This window comes from Neomonachus schauinslandi, chromosome 1 (assembly GCF_002201575.2).
Source record: "Neomonachus schauinslandi chromosome 1, ASM220157v2, whole genome shotgun sequence".
Classification (NCBI taxonomy): Eukaryota; Metazoa; Chordata; class Mammalia; order Carnivora; family Phocidae; genus Neomonachus; species Neomonachus schauinslandi.
In genome coordinates, this window is record NC_058403.1 from 102,070,271 (window position 1) to 102,084,491 (window position 14,221).

Here is a 14,221-nt window from a genome sequence, read left to right on the forward strand (position 1 = left end):
GGGGGGGGGGGGGGGGGGAGGAGGCAGAGAGTGAGCTGCCGGGCCGAGCCTGCTCCGGCCGCCCGCCGCCCGCCGCGAGCACCCCGGCCCAGTGCCCCGAGCCTGCCTGGCCTGAGGTGCGCCCCCCAAGGAGGCTTGGGAACCGAAGCCGGCACCAGCCTGAGGCTTCCCTTAGCCCACCCCTCTCACCATACTCCTCCCGGTAACTAACCCTCAAATTAGCAAAGGGGGTGCCCAGCCATCAGCGCGGACACTTTCCATAAGAGGGGCCCCGGGGCGCGCATGGACTTTGTTGTAACCATTTTGCGCCGGGCGCGCCCCTGCACCCCGCCCCAAAGATTCTCCGAGCACCACTTTCCCAGAGAATTATAATTCCCTGGGGGCGGGACCGAGAAGAGGGTGGGCGCTACTGAATTCGCACACCGTTCCGGGCGCCGAGACCACCCCCCGCCCCAGCCCCGCCTCGCCCCGCCCCCGCCGGCGGCGGGGAGCCGGGCTCTGCTCGCCAGCTGAGCTTTACTTTCTAAGGAACCGCAGGCTGCTCGGAGGTCTCACTCCCGCCTCCGCGCCTCCCTGACCCGCCCCTCCTCGGCTCGCCGGAAGCCTCGGGGTGGGGGGGGGCGCTCTCAGCTTGCGCCGGATAGGGTGGCTCTCGCCGCCCCCAAAGGTGTGCGGGGCCGGGGCGCGGCGGCAGTAGCTGCAGGCGCCGCCGCCGCCGCCCTGGGGGAGGGAGGACGCGCCCTCCCGGCGGCGGAGCCGGTCCCGCCACCGAGCATGCCCAGAGGCTGCCGGGCGCGGCGTAGTCCGCTCTCCCCGTTTTCGCGGCAGCAGGCTGGGGCGGGAGGCCAGGCGGGGATGGGGTTGGAAAGGTCGGGAAAAGGCCGAGGGAAGGGGGCACTGGGCGTTAGGCATGCAGACCCGGCCAATTAACAGGGGCGGCACCCTGGGGAGGGTGGTGGATTTTAACCCCCAGACGCACTAATATTTTCTGGGCGCGTCTCAAGCCTTCTATTCGGGGCTCCTTATCCTGCGTAAGCCTCCTGGTACCCCAAAGCGCGGGCGCGGCGCATCCTAGCCCACGCGGAAGTCCCCGAGTGATCGGGTGAAGGACCTCGGCCCCCCCCCCCCCCCACGCGCGCACAGACACTAGCCCATGTGGGAGCCCGAAGTGACGTGTGCTCAGTGGTCATGCACCATCATTTCCCTTCCACCTTCCTCGGCCACTTCCTCTCCCTCCACCGCCCAGCTCCAGTCACTTTGCTGGCTCCCCTTCCAAGTTCAGGCTGTGGGCGGAACCTGTTGCTTTAGCTCACGCTTCCTTCCCCCTCCCGGCCGCACGCTGAGGATGACCTCAGAGAGGTGTGTGTATGGGGAATGGAGGGGTTAAGTGTAAGATGGGACTGATACCTGGAATTTTGGAGGAGAATCTGTTCTAAAGGTTCAGGCGAACCTCTAAAGTCCCCTTTGGCCACCTCCAATCAAGGAGACGTTAAAGGAGGGGAAGACATGGATATCAGGTGACCTGCTCCGGGCACGTGCACTGGCTCTGCGCCCTCAAATTTTTCTGGAAACCGAGTCAAAGAAACATATGCTGGCTTTTTCAGAATACACACTGGTTCCCTGAGTTTGGTAGCTCATCTAATTAGGAACAAGGTTCCGTAAAGTGAAAGATACCAACATTTGAAAAGCGTAGATGGGTCATAGAACACCTTTTCAGGATTAAGAATTTCCTGTGAACCAACCAGTTCTGACTCGTAAGAACTGGGAAACTAAGAAATGCCCTCTTTGGTGCTTATGAAAAACACTTAGAACTTAAATGTTCTCACAGGCACAAAACTGTGAGGTGATGGATGTGTTAACTAGATGGGGGGGGGATCCTTTCACACTGTATGCTTGTATCAAATAACTATGGCACACACTTTAAATATTTACAATTTTATATGTCAATTATACCTCAATAAAGCTGAAAATTTTCGAAAAAGAAAAAGAAAAAAACCCAGCACTTAATTTTACAAAAGATTGGGGAGAACCAGTTTCCTTGAACTTCCAGATTTGGGCTGTTACTAATTATTCCCAGTGAATTCAAGCCTGTACCAGGCCACTACCCTGGCGTTGCACCCTCCAGATGGAGGAACAGGGGAATGCTTGGAATTCTTTAGTGGGGAGTGGCTGCCACCCTGACATTTCTTCTAGGTCCTAATTGGGACTGGGTGCAGAAACCCTTTGTTTAAGTAACTTCAGTGAAGTGTGACTCTTTCCTGTCCTAGGGCCTGAGCCAGGGAAGATAAACTAATCTTTTAACTTGTCTGGAAGCAGCAATCTTATGAATACAGGAAAAGGGGCCTCTGGTCTGGCCCCTTTACAGCTCTTCTGTAAAACAGGACTGATTATAGTTTAAAACGTCTTTTATGGTAACATCTGTAAATGGTGTGCCTTGTGCTCCAAATATGGTTCGATTTTGAGGTTGCTGTGAAGCACTGGGTCAGTTGGCTGCCCCCCTGTGGGATGGAGGTGACTCTGAGAGTGTTCAGAGATGTGGGTAGGAAACATTGCGTGCTGGGAATTAGATAGCTACTTTTCAAATCACCATGTGATTTGGCAAGGTTTAGGTCAGGAAGAGCTCCCTGCTCTGTGGCAGGACACAGATAGACAAGTATTGATCAACTGGGTGATAAAGAAGAGCTGTGGTCTCAGTCCCAATTTTTAAACATTAGGACCTCCTTAGCCACCCACCCAGATTCCCTCTTGGGCTCCGACTCATCCCCCTGCTGCCCAGATGGTCTGTGTTCAGGGAATGCAAAATAAGGCCTTAGAAAAACATTTGGCAAGGTAAATCCATTGCCAAAACTGCATGGCATTTCAAAGCCAAATAGAAACCTCTTTGAATTATCTGTCTTTTTAAATTATTTTTCTGACCAGATATTCTGGATCAGATGGGAAAGTACCAGGTTTCCTTTTTTCTTTTCTCTTCATGCAAGGTGCCTGGCTAGCCCAGTTTCCATTCTGTTTCCAGCTTTCCATCTCCTGCCAAGAACTGTCCCATTTTGGAACAGGAAGCCCTGCCAATTCTTAGGCCGGCAACAGTCTACAGATATGTCCAGCAGGATGGAGAGATGATTTGGAAAGTGATTGAAAGGTCCTGTCTTCCTGTTTATAGGACCGTTTCCTCAGGTGAGAAGCTTGGGGCTTACAGACTTAGATTTGTCCCCTGCAGTCTTTGTACATTAGACATCAGAGATGTGAGTCAAGTGGGTGTCATCACAGACCAGCACCTTCTGCCATCAATCACCAGTCCCTCTCGAATACCCACTGCTCCCACCCTAGTCTACACTACTCTGTCCTGAAATGACTGAACAGTCTTCCTACTACCTATGCACATTGTCTGCATGCTGACAGAGTGCCTTTCTGAAATGCAAATCTGAGCAAGTCTCTCCGGGCTTTCTCAAAACCCCCTTAGCTCCTCATTGCTCTTAAAGGAACTGCTTCCTGCCCAACCTCCCCCCATCTTCTTCTGGCAAATTTCTAGTTATCCTTTCAGTCTAGGCTTAAATGTCCTTCCTCCTGGAAGGCTTCCTGATTCTCTATGCCCCACAAAAGGGATCGGGTATCTTTCCCATGCTCCTGAGATACTTACTGCACTTATCACACACACTGAGGTTGCTGTTAATTGCTTATCTTCTCTACTAGGCTCAAGAAAACTATTTTATGCATATAAAAATACTTAAAAGTTTCATAAAACCCTTATTTTGGGTTTTAAAATCCTATCCTAATTCATTAAAAACAAATTCTGCGCACACGCCACATTGACGTTTTATCCCTTGAATGGATCAGGGCTCCTACCGTGAACAAATACTCTAAATTCCGTGAAGGGAGGAGCTATTTCTATTTTGTTCACTGTAACTGGAATGGAATAGAAGCTTCATTGGTATTTGTTGCTGGAATTATTAATAATAACATTGAATTCATTTAATTCTCCAAAACTCTTACGAAGAAACTAGTATCTCCATTTATAGGTATGGATGCTGAAGATAGTGAGGTTAAGTAAGTTGCCTAATGTCAAAAAAGCAGGAAAGCTGGACGGCATAGCCAGGATTTGGACCCAGGTAGCTTGGCTTCAGAATCTTGGCTCTTCGTCACTCAGCGAAAGCCTCCGTGCTCTTTGGCCTGCATGCATATGGATAAATTTACCAAGCAAAACGCCAGAAAGCGTCTCCTTCCAGCAACTTCGAAGGAATCCTCAGTCTCCTCCCTGCAGAGGCTCCTTGGGCAGTATTTATGTCTGTGCAGAGAAGAAGGAAGCTGGCAAGAGCCGCTGTTCTCCTCTGCTCACATGCGCCCCACCTCCTCAACTGTCAACAAGTTCGGCACTGATATTCAGCAAGTTGGGAGCCTTAACTGTAAAGTCAGAGTATAGACACCTCAGGAAAGGAAATTCCACATCATTATGAGCTACATGCTTCAAGTTCCCCCCCAAAACAAATCCTTCCAGAAGGTAGCCATCATGAGATTGGGATTTTCAGTTTTGTCATGAACAGAAAACTGGAATAATACTCAAAGGGTAGGGATGAGAGCATGTTTCTCAGAGGCCAGTGCTATTTATAGGATTTTAATGTGTCAGGGCGACATGTGAGAAAAGACATGATTGAAATATTTAAATCATAAGGAGTGGGGAAAAAGGTTTATTTGCAAAATTCCCAGACTAATTCAGAAATGATTGCCCCTCACGTTGAACCTTCTCTCAGTTGTGGCATTTAGAGTAATAAAGAAATAGCTGGCAAAGAGGTTCCTATTTCATCTTTATTACATGAATTACATGCAAGTCACATGCAGTACACAGATGCTCTCCCATTTCACCACCTGAATTTAACTACATGGGAATGTTTAACAGCACCATGGGGCCAAGTGTCCTGGATATAGAACATCTGGGCTTAGTTTCCAGCCTGGTCTCTAACCAACTTTGTGACCTCAGTTTCCTTATGACGGGGCTAGGCGGCACGATCATGGCGTTAAGCAAATAGTAAGAATTAATTGAACAAATGAATAAGTGAATGAATTAATAGGCTTCTTCCAGCTTAAAGACCCTTTGGATTTCATCCTAGACACTATGGGAAATATGGTATAAAAGTATCTCTCAATGGTTTCCTCCCCTTCCCTGTTGGGACATAAGAAGTTGGTTCCTCCACTAATTCAAAACCAACGTCTACATCTCTATTAGGCGGGTTGCATGCATGGTATTTCTCCTGTAGAGCCAACCTTAACTTTTAGTCTGTATGTGTAGATATTTTGGAGATGGAGCCTATATCCAATTTTTTTCTTTCTTTCATTGGCAGAGCTCTATCTTAATGGAAAACATCCCTTAAAAAATACATTAACATCTTAAATGTTTTGATTCTCTAGAAAACCATGAGAGTGCATTTCTTTCCTGCATTTTCCTCAATAAAATTGAAATGGCAAAATCTAGGCAACTCAGACCTTAAAAGATAGCTCCAATGACCTATTTTCTAAACCTGAAACCAGGACACTTGGCTTGACAGATGCTATAGTGCTTATAAAAACTAGGTGAATGTATGAAATGAACATTACTCTAAAAAGTCTATAGGCATTGGTGAATAAGGCAACTCTAACTTCAGCATGGGACGGCGTCTTTCTTTATCGGGGAAAAGTCCCACAGAGGTGTCATTCAGGGCCTCAACATATGGCCACACAGATTGTGCCCTGTCCGGTGGTACTAGGAGGATTGTGCCCTGTCCGGTGGTACTAGGAGGATTGTGATCTGCACCACAGGTGCCTGCTGGGAGGAACCATTTGGCACCTTTTGCCCAGGTGGCGATGTAAATGGCACCCCCTAGGGTTATGCAGTGCACAATCTGCACAACAATACACAGAGGCTCTATTGGTAATACCACTGGAAGGAAATTTGTTCCCTGTTGATGAGATTGGAAGAGGAAGGCTGCTGTTCTTTTCCTAATGAAGCAATACCTCAGATTGGATGGCATTGACAAAAATTCAACTTACTTAAACTCTCGTCTTTCTTTTTCCAGAAGTTCTGTCATCATATTCTACTTTCCTTAAGTTCCTGGCAATTCTTGAAAATGCATGTCTGTAAGCAACTCTGAATTTACTTTTTGAGCTTCACTGAAGGGCATACATTACATAAAAGGACATTTAGGAAAAGCTAGGAAAGTTTGTAGACTCATTGCATGAGCTCAGGGAAGCATTACAATACTGAAACCATGGGTACATGATCCCAGGACGAGCTGAACGGCCTCCGAAACTGCGTGCGCCTTGTGCTTTGATATGCGAGGCTTGTCAAAGAGGAACATCCTCACAGGATGCTCTCAGAAGTAAAAACTCTGTTCTGGTCACTTCTCGACATAACTTTGGAAGTGTTACCAAAGCAGAAAATAACTGCTGGCATCGTCAGTGCCGAGAGAGCAGGAGGAATGCATCTGAACGTGAAGAAGGAGGTGGCTTGGTGGAACAGGAGGGAACTCTTCCAGAGTCTTGGCTCTGCCTCAGACTAGCTCTGCATTTATGGGCAAGGCAGTCTTTGCAGCTCTTTAGGCCACAGGCCTTCTCATGAAAGGAGAGTTGGATGAAATTGTCAGACGTCTCAAGGGTTAGGCAGCTGAGGTAAATGAGGGAAGTAGGCAGCATGGGTGACAGGGAGTTCCAGACTAAGTCACTGAGTCACGGGACAGCACAGCACAAAGGTATCCATATTAAAATTTGGAACAAAACCTAGTGTTATCTTTAATTTATCACTGGATCACCACTTGGACCTCTGCTCTCAGCTCTAGATGCCCACAATTCTAAGGCTACATGAAAATGAAAGAGTTAGGGAAACCATCCATCTTGGCTTGTATAGGATGGTCCTGCTTTATACCTGTTGTCCTGGCATAATTATGAACAGCACCTTTCTTCACTCTCAAAAGTGTCCCAGTTTACATGATAAGTTATATGATCACTCAAGGTAAGGGGGAATGTGAAAAATGTCCAACTTCACTAGTAATCAAAGAAATGCAATTTCAATAATAATGAGGTGAGATTTTGCCTATAAAATATTTTAAAATTATTTAAAACTATAATACTCAGTGTCAGAATGAGTGTGATCAAAGAAACAGTCATATACTATTGGTGAGCTTATAAATTGGTTGATACAAACTTTCTGGAATACCAATTGATAATACTCTTTGATAAATGTCTTCCTAAAGTTTATACCCCATAACCCGTTAATCATGCAACAAGTGTTTATTGAGCACCTACTACATGTGGGAGATATTATGGTGAAAAGACAGGAACGCTATTTGCCCAAAAGGAAACATCAGTCTAGTGGAGAAACAGACATTACAGGAGAAAAAAGATACACAACAATTTAGATTACAATTTGTCATAAGTACCCCAAAAGTAGACTCATACAATGCTGAGAGAGCATGTAGGTAGTATGTGTGTTGGGGATGCCATCAGGAAAAGGTCCGGTCAGCGGAAGAGGGAGGGTGTTCAAGGCAGAAGAAACCTCTTAAACAAAGCTTTTGAGGCTGGAAGAAGCTTGCCTCCATCGAGTAGCTGCAAGGAAACCACTAGGTTGGAGCAAGAGAGTAAGGGGGAAAGTGGCAAGAAAAGGGGTTGCCATTAAGATCTTTATCCCAACAACCACTTAAGGTTTGTAAAAGCAGGCTGACATTTTTATTTATATTTTTAAAAGATTTTATTTATTTATTTGACAGAGAGAGACACAGCGAGAGAGGGAACACAAGCAGGGGGAATGGGAGAGGGAGAAGCAGGCTTCCTGCGGAGCAGGGAGCCTGATGCAGGGCTCGATCCCAGGACCCTGGGATCATGACCTGAGCTGAAGGCAGACACTTAACGACTGAGCCACCCAGCCGCCCCCAGACTGACATTTTTAGAAATGTTCTCCTTGACAGAGAATTAAGAAAGGGATAGAAGGACAGAGCAGGACTAAGAGTGGATGCAGAGAGACCAAATAGGAAGCAAATGTGTAGTCCAGGGAGGAGATTAATATGGCTTAGGTGGGGGTGGTGGAGATTTCCAGCTTCGTATCATAAGCAGTTGAGTGGAAAGGTGATGTCTCTTTACAGAAATGGGCAATAAGTAAGGGGGTTTGGTAGGGAGCAGAGGGAGGGAAGATACTGAATCCTTTCTGGACATTTTCTATCTGGGATGGTATAAGACATACAAGTGGAGATGACAAGTAGATACCTGGATATGTGCGTCTGGAGCTTAGAAGAGAGATCTGGGGCTGGAGATATAAATATGGGAGAGTGTGTATCTGAACGCTTGGGTGTAGGTGATATCTTCTGCAGAGACAGAGAGTAAGAAGAGAAGGCCAAGTTTCTAGCCCCGAGGAACTCCATCATTTACAGAGCTAGAAGAAGAACCAATTTGTAAGAAAGACAAGGAACAGAATGGGGGAGGAGACAATAGTTACTCTTTCAAAAATCTAGCCTAAGGACACAGAGATGAGGATCTAGATTTATGCATAAAGACGCTCATTGTGGCATTTACAATAGTGAAAAATTAGCTTCAACCTAAATGTCAAAAAATGGTGAGATGTTTAAAAAAATTGTGACATATTCATTCTGTGGAATAAATGCAGTCAAACAAGACGTTTTTGAAAATTATAACATTAAATGAATAAAAGAGGATACACTATCATACATACAACATGACCCACATTTTGAAAAATTAAATGTTTATATGCCTAGAAAAAGATGTAGCCACATGTTAACAGCGGTTAATGATAGACGGTAATATTGCAGGTGATTTTTTACCTTTGTATCTATTTGGATTTTTCAATTTTTTTACAATAGTCACAAAATGGGTAGTAATATTTTTATGAAACAAAGAAAATTATGCATATTTATTTTACTTAAAAGGAATGGTTCTGAATTTGCTGAAGAATTCCATTAAAAACAATTGTTCAGGGGCACCTGGGTGGCGCAGTCAGTTAAGCCTCCAACTCTTGGTTTCAGCTCAGGGTATGATCTCAGGTTCATGAGATCTAGCGGGGGTATGGGGCACCGCGCTCAGCTGGGAGTCTGCTTGAGTTTCTCTCTCCCTCCCCCTCTGCCCTTCAACCCCCCCCAAAACAAACAAATAAATCTTTTTTTAAAAAAATTGTTCAGGGGTGCCTGGGTGGCTCAGTCGTTAAGCGTCTGCCTTCGGCTCAGGTCATGATCTCAGGGTCCTGGGATCGAGCCCCACATCGGGCTCCCCGCTCTGCGGGAGGCCTGCTTCTCCCTCTCCCACTTCCCCTGCTTGTGTTCCCTCTCTCGCTGTGTTTCTCTCTGTCAAATAAATAAAATATTAAAAAAAAATAAAAATAAAATAAATAAAAAAACTGTTCAGATGAGCTAAAATTTATTTGTATAAATTCTATGATGAATCCTTTTATAAAACAAATAATTTTCTGGTTCCATAAATCACTTACTAGTTTGAAGTTTTTGAATGTCAGATTTTATTTCAAAATATAGATTGGGTCAGCACACTTTTGAAAAAAGGTTTGGGGTTTTAATGGACTGGAACAGGGGTCAGCAAACTTTTCTGTAAAGGGCTAAATAGTAAATATTTTTGGCTTTGTGGGTCATATAGTCTGCTGCATTTTTTAAATCAACCCTTTAAAAATGAGCTCTCAGGCCATTTAAGAGTAGGCTGTAGGCTGGATTTGGCCCACAAGACATAGTTTGCTGACTTCTGGACTGAAGGATGAATGCACAAGAACAATGCATAATACTTTTTCATTAAAAGCGAACATAATATTGGGACTATAGCTAGGTGAATCTTCAATTATTAGAGTACTAGAACCAGTTTGGGTTCATTTTCAACACGAAGCAGAATAAGTGGAAAAGGTCTAAAAAAACCGCTTTTTAAAAAAAGTTTATATATCTTTAACAGAAAACTGATCCTATGCAAATATGCCAAGAAATTGGTATTTTCACCTAGAAAGTCAAAGCTAAAGGAAAATTTATTTATTTGTAAAATGAGAATCCTTTCATATTTCTTTCTTTTTTTTTTTTTTAAAGATTTTATTTATTTGTTTGACAGAGAGAACACTGTCTGAGCCACTGACTGAGCCACCACCCAGGCGCCCCGAGAATCCTTTCATATTTCTTCTGCAATCTTAGATTGTTGGTATTATGAGGGGACTGTTGTTGCTACATATAAGAATCTATTCACTTGCTCTATTCACATTCTATTCACTATGCCACAAACCTGGGGGCCATCCTTATTCCCCTCTCCCCAACCCCTACCCCTCCAGCATCAGATGTACTTAGTGCTGTTAGTGGCCCAAGCAGGTCCCTGTTCCTGGCCACCACACCTGCCCCCCAGCTGATGGGAGTACTGGCTACAAAGGCTCACAGCTAATCCTCTATGGTGCAATTTATCCATCTGCCTCCATCAAGCCAAGCATACCATCTGATCCACATCCTGCTTGGCATTTCCCTCTTCCCTATCCTGCTTCTCTCACTTCCTTATAGATTTCTCTCTCAATAAACCACCTGCATCCAAATCCCTCTCTCAGGCTCTGCTTCTAGAGAACCTGACCTAAGACACCAAGTCTTGGCGAATCTACTTCCTAAATATATTTGACTTTCTGACCACTATGTCTGCTTGGAGAAAGGGTACTGGACTACATCACACTTATAATTGTATTCCAAACTATGAATAAATTTCAAAATTTAATGTATGAGGTCAGTAACTTTTATGAATATGAGGAAATGGTTCTTATAAAATTATGCATTAATGATCTGATAAAAACACGCATAAGGATAAACAAAGAACTTGGAAGAGGTTTAGCTTTCAATTGACAGTACTATATAGAATTATTGCTAATATTATTAGTACCAGTGAGTGGAAATAGCTGCATCTCCAATACTATCAATTTTGCTAATTGTTACTGCTTATATTTTTAAAATTACACTAATAACTAACAGCCTATAAATAATCTTCTATTATAAGACCTTTCCTTTTTATTATACTGTAATAGGTTCACTAATGCTTAGTATGATGTGACTATTTGCTGACTCTGAAGAATACCTTTCTTAGGATATGCATATGTGTTCAATTTATCTTCTCAATTACAGCTACGTTAAAACCTTCAAAATTAGGTTTGCAAAACCAGGCTCTGTTCAAGCAGTGGCGACTGACTGACTTGTGACCTCCTGCTCTATTGCATTCTGGCTAATGATTCACAATAACCTTCAAGAATAAGCACCAAGTAAATCAGACGGTTTTGCGTGGCTCATGGGGAAATGTTCACCTAGTGCCTAGCAGTCTGAGGACTAGACCTCGTGCAGGGTGAGAGCTGAAAGCGCCACGAACATAAATCCACGCAACAGCAGGGAGATGATGTGCGAAAGCAGAGCATTTTTCCAATGGAACGTCAACAGTTTTTCCCAACTCCATCTAAAATGATCCCTCTCTTCACTTCCATTCTGGAAGTAGGAAATTAGCCACTTCCGTGTTTTGTCAATGAAATACAATTTGCTTCAAGTTATTCATAATTGTAACTGGTAAATTTATTATGAAGAACAAAGCAGACCATTCTTGGGTTTAATAATCACTGAAACGGTTTCATGTCAGCCATTATTGGTAAATAAATTACTCAGCAAGAGAGGCTAAAATGCTGTTTTTCTCTTCCTTCCTTCATGGAGAATTGGTTAAAAACAAAACAAAATAGAAACCTCTCAGTACGCTGTTATTTAAATAGCGGCAAGTCTAGATTATTTCAATACCTGTAATGAGTCTATTTCTTAGGAATTTCTTTTCACTCTCATAAAATGACTTCAGTGAGTTATAGCCACATTCCTCAACCTGAGCAGAGGCATAATTGCCCAAATCCCTCTCCCACGCTTCGTGGAGGAGACAGGCTCTCCCTTAGGAGCGCACAGCGCTGAGGGGGTGGGGAGGGGGTGTTGGCCTGAGCCAGTATCTGGTTCTCTGCAGTCAGGCCAAGTCACAATCACTAGGCTGCCACCTCAAGGATTTTGTCACACTATATTCCACCTATACTCCTATTTACATAGTATTTTTCTTTAAATCAATTCATTTTTAAATCCATTCAAAAGAGAAACTTTTTATCACTTTTATCACTATGATAAATGGAATATAAGTATTATTTGGTAAAATACAAGTGAAGTGTACATATATATACTGCATTTTATCAATTTTAAGCATGCTTTTAAAAATAATTTTAACACCTCTGAAATTGGGATGTGTCTTAGAATCAGTAGCATCTTGCAATTAGAATTAGCAGCATGTCTGTTGTTCTTTAGGAGCATATAAACTAATGATGTGTTTTATATATCAATGGTACATTAGGGTTGATGAAATATAGTAAATTCTATAAAAACAATATTACTAAACTTGTAAAAATGAAAAGTAAAAATGCCAAACAAAAATTAGAATAAGTCAAATTGGCATATAGAATATATGGCTGAAAATAACTTTCTTATTGAGAGGAATGGCATTTTTTTATCAAAATAGCTAGATATCCTATTGATGGTTTCAGACAAAGATGAGGATCCACATCAATGAGACAAATCTGTGAGTTTCTATGAACCCACACTAAAAATCTGAACTTGCATGAGGATATGGTTGGACAGCTCAAAAGATATTTCACTATTTCGTCTGTAACATATAACATATTTAAGAGTACATATACTCTGCAACTGCAGGAAGTGACATTTCAGTATATCACTGAATAAAAAACAGAGGTGCCTATGGAATTCAGTGTTTGGGAATCCCTCCCTCTTGGTGTTATTCCTGGCTGTCCATACTTCTAATGGGCCTGGTCGAGGGTTCAGTTACTGAGGGTTTGGAACATTGATGATTATGTTTGAGCACCTTGCCTCTGGTCCATGAGGTCCAGGTAAAGTTGATTACCATGGCACTACCTATATTTGTTGCATCCTAAGCAATATTCTCTGTGATATCACAGGTTTTATGTGCTCGTTTCCCCCTCCTCAAACATACATGAATATAAATACAAGCCCATCAAAAGACACTTGTCTGAGTATCACCTATAAATTATTGTGTACCACACTCTGGGAAACAGTCACTTGGAAGAAGCACCAAATAGGAAGGGCTCAGCAGAAACAGGGACAATTGGGTTACAGCTAGAACCAGATGGGTCAGGAGGGTTAAGAAGGGCAGTTAGGAGGCAAAGACTGCCCAGGGACTGCCCAGGACCAAGAGCTTTGACCTAGAGCCCTACCTGTTGGGGAGGGAGGTGCTACCTTAAGGAGATAGCAGCACTCATTTATCCATTCTTCTGTTCATTCAATTACTCATTCATTCAAAGACCTACTGTGTGCCAGGGACTGGGTTGGACTTTAGAGAGACAGAGTTGAATGAGGTCAAAGAGTTTACAGTTTAGAAAGAAAACAAAGAATATCCATGATTTCATTTGGGTTTCAAAGTATGTGGGTGGGCATGGTCAAAGAGTGCTATGAAAGAAGATATTGGAGGGAGCATTTAACTCAATGTGGACAGCTCAGGAAAGCCTTCCCAAAGGAGTGATGCTCGAATTGAGTTTTGAGGGACAAACAAAAGTTGCAGAAGTTCCCCAGGGGCCAACTGATGAAAGGACATTCCAATCTCAGGGAATAGTATGGTCGAAAGTTTGGAGGTGTAAGAAAGCATGGTCTCTTACCTACAAATAAAAGAAATTTGGTATAACTAGAAAAGACAGTGTGAATATATACAAGAGAATAGTAGAGAAAAGGCTAGAAATGGTAGGAAAGCAAGAGCTGGATGTGAAAAATACTAAACTTGGATTTGAACTTGAAATTGATAGGGACCTGAAGGACTGTAAACCAGAAATGGCTGGATTATATATGTGTTTTATGTTTTGATTGATGTCGAGAAAAAGTGAATTCTGTATCAAAACATAGCCTGAAAGCCTTAGCTAGAGTGCTGGACAGCACACAAGAAATCTGCATCATTTTAGAAAAGACTTAAAATATAATCAAGGGATAGTGGGCTGCTGACAAAGAGTAGAAGTGCAGATGATTACCGTCACAGATGTGAGGCATTGAACAAGTCAAACACCAGCACCAGCAAATGTCCCAGGTGAGAACGAGAGTTTGGAAAGAAAGAGGAGAAGCAAGTGCTAAACTTCACAATGAATTTAGAAGGATGGCTGAACCAATAAATGACAATGACAAGGACAGCTGGAGTTCTAAGGTAATTCATAGGA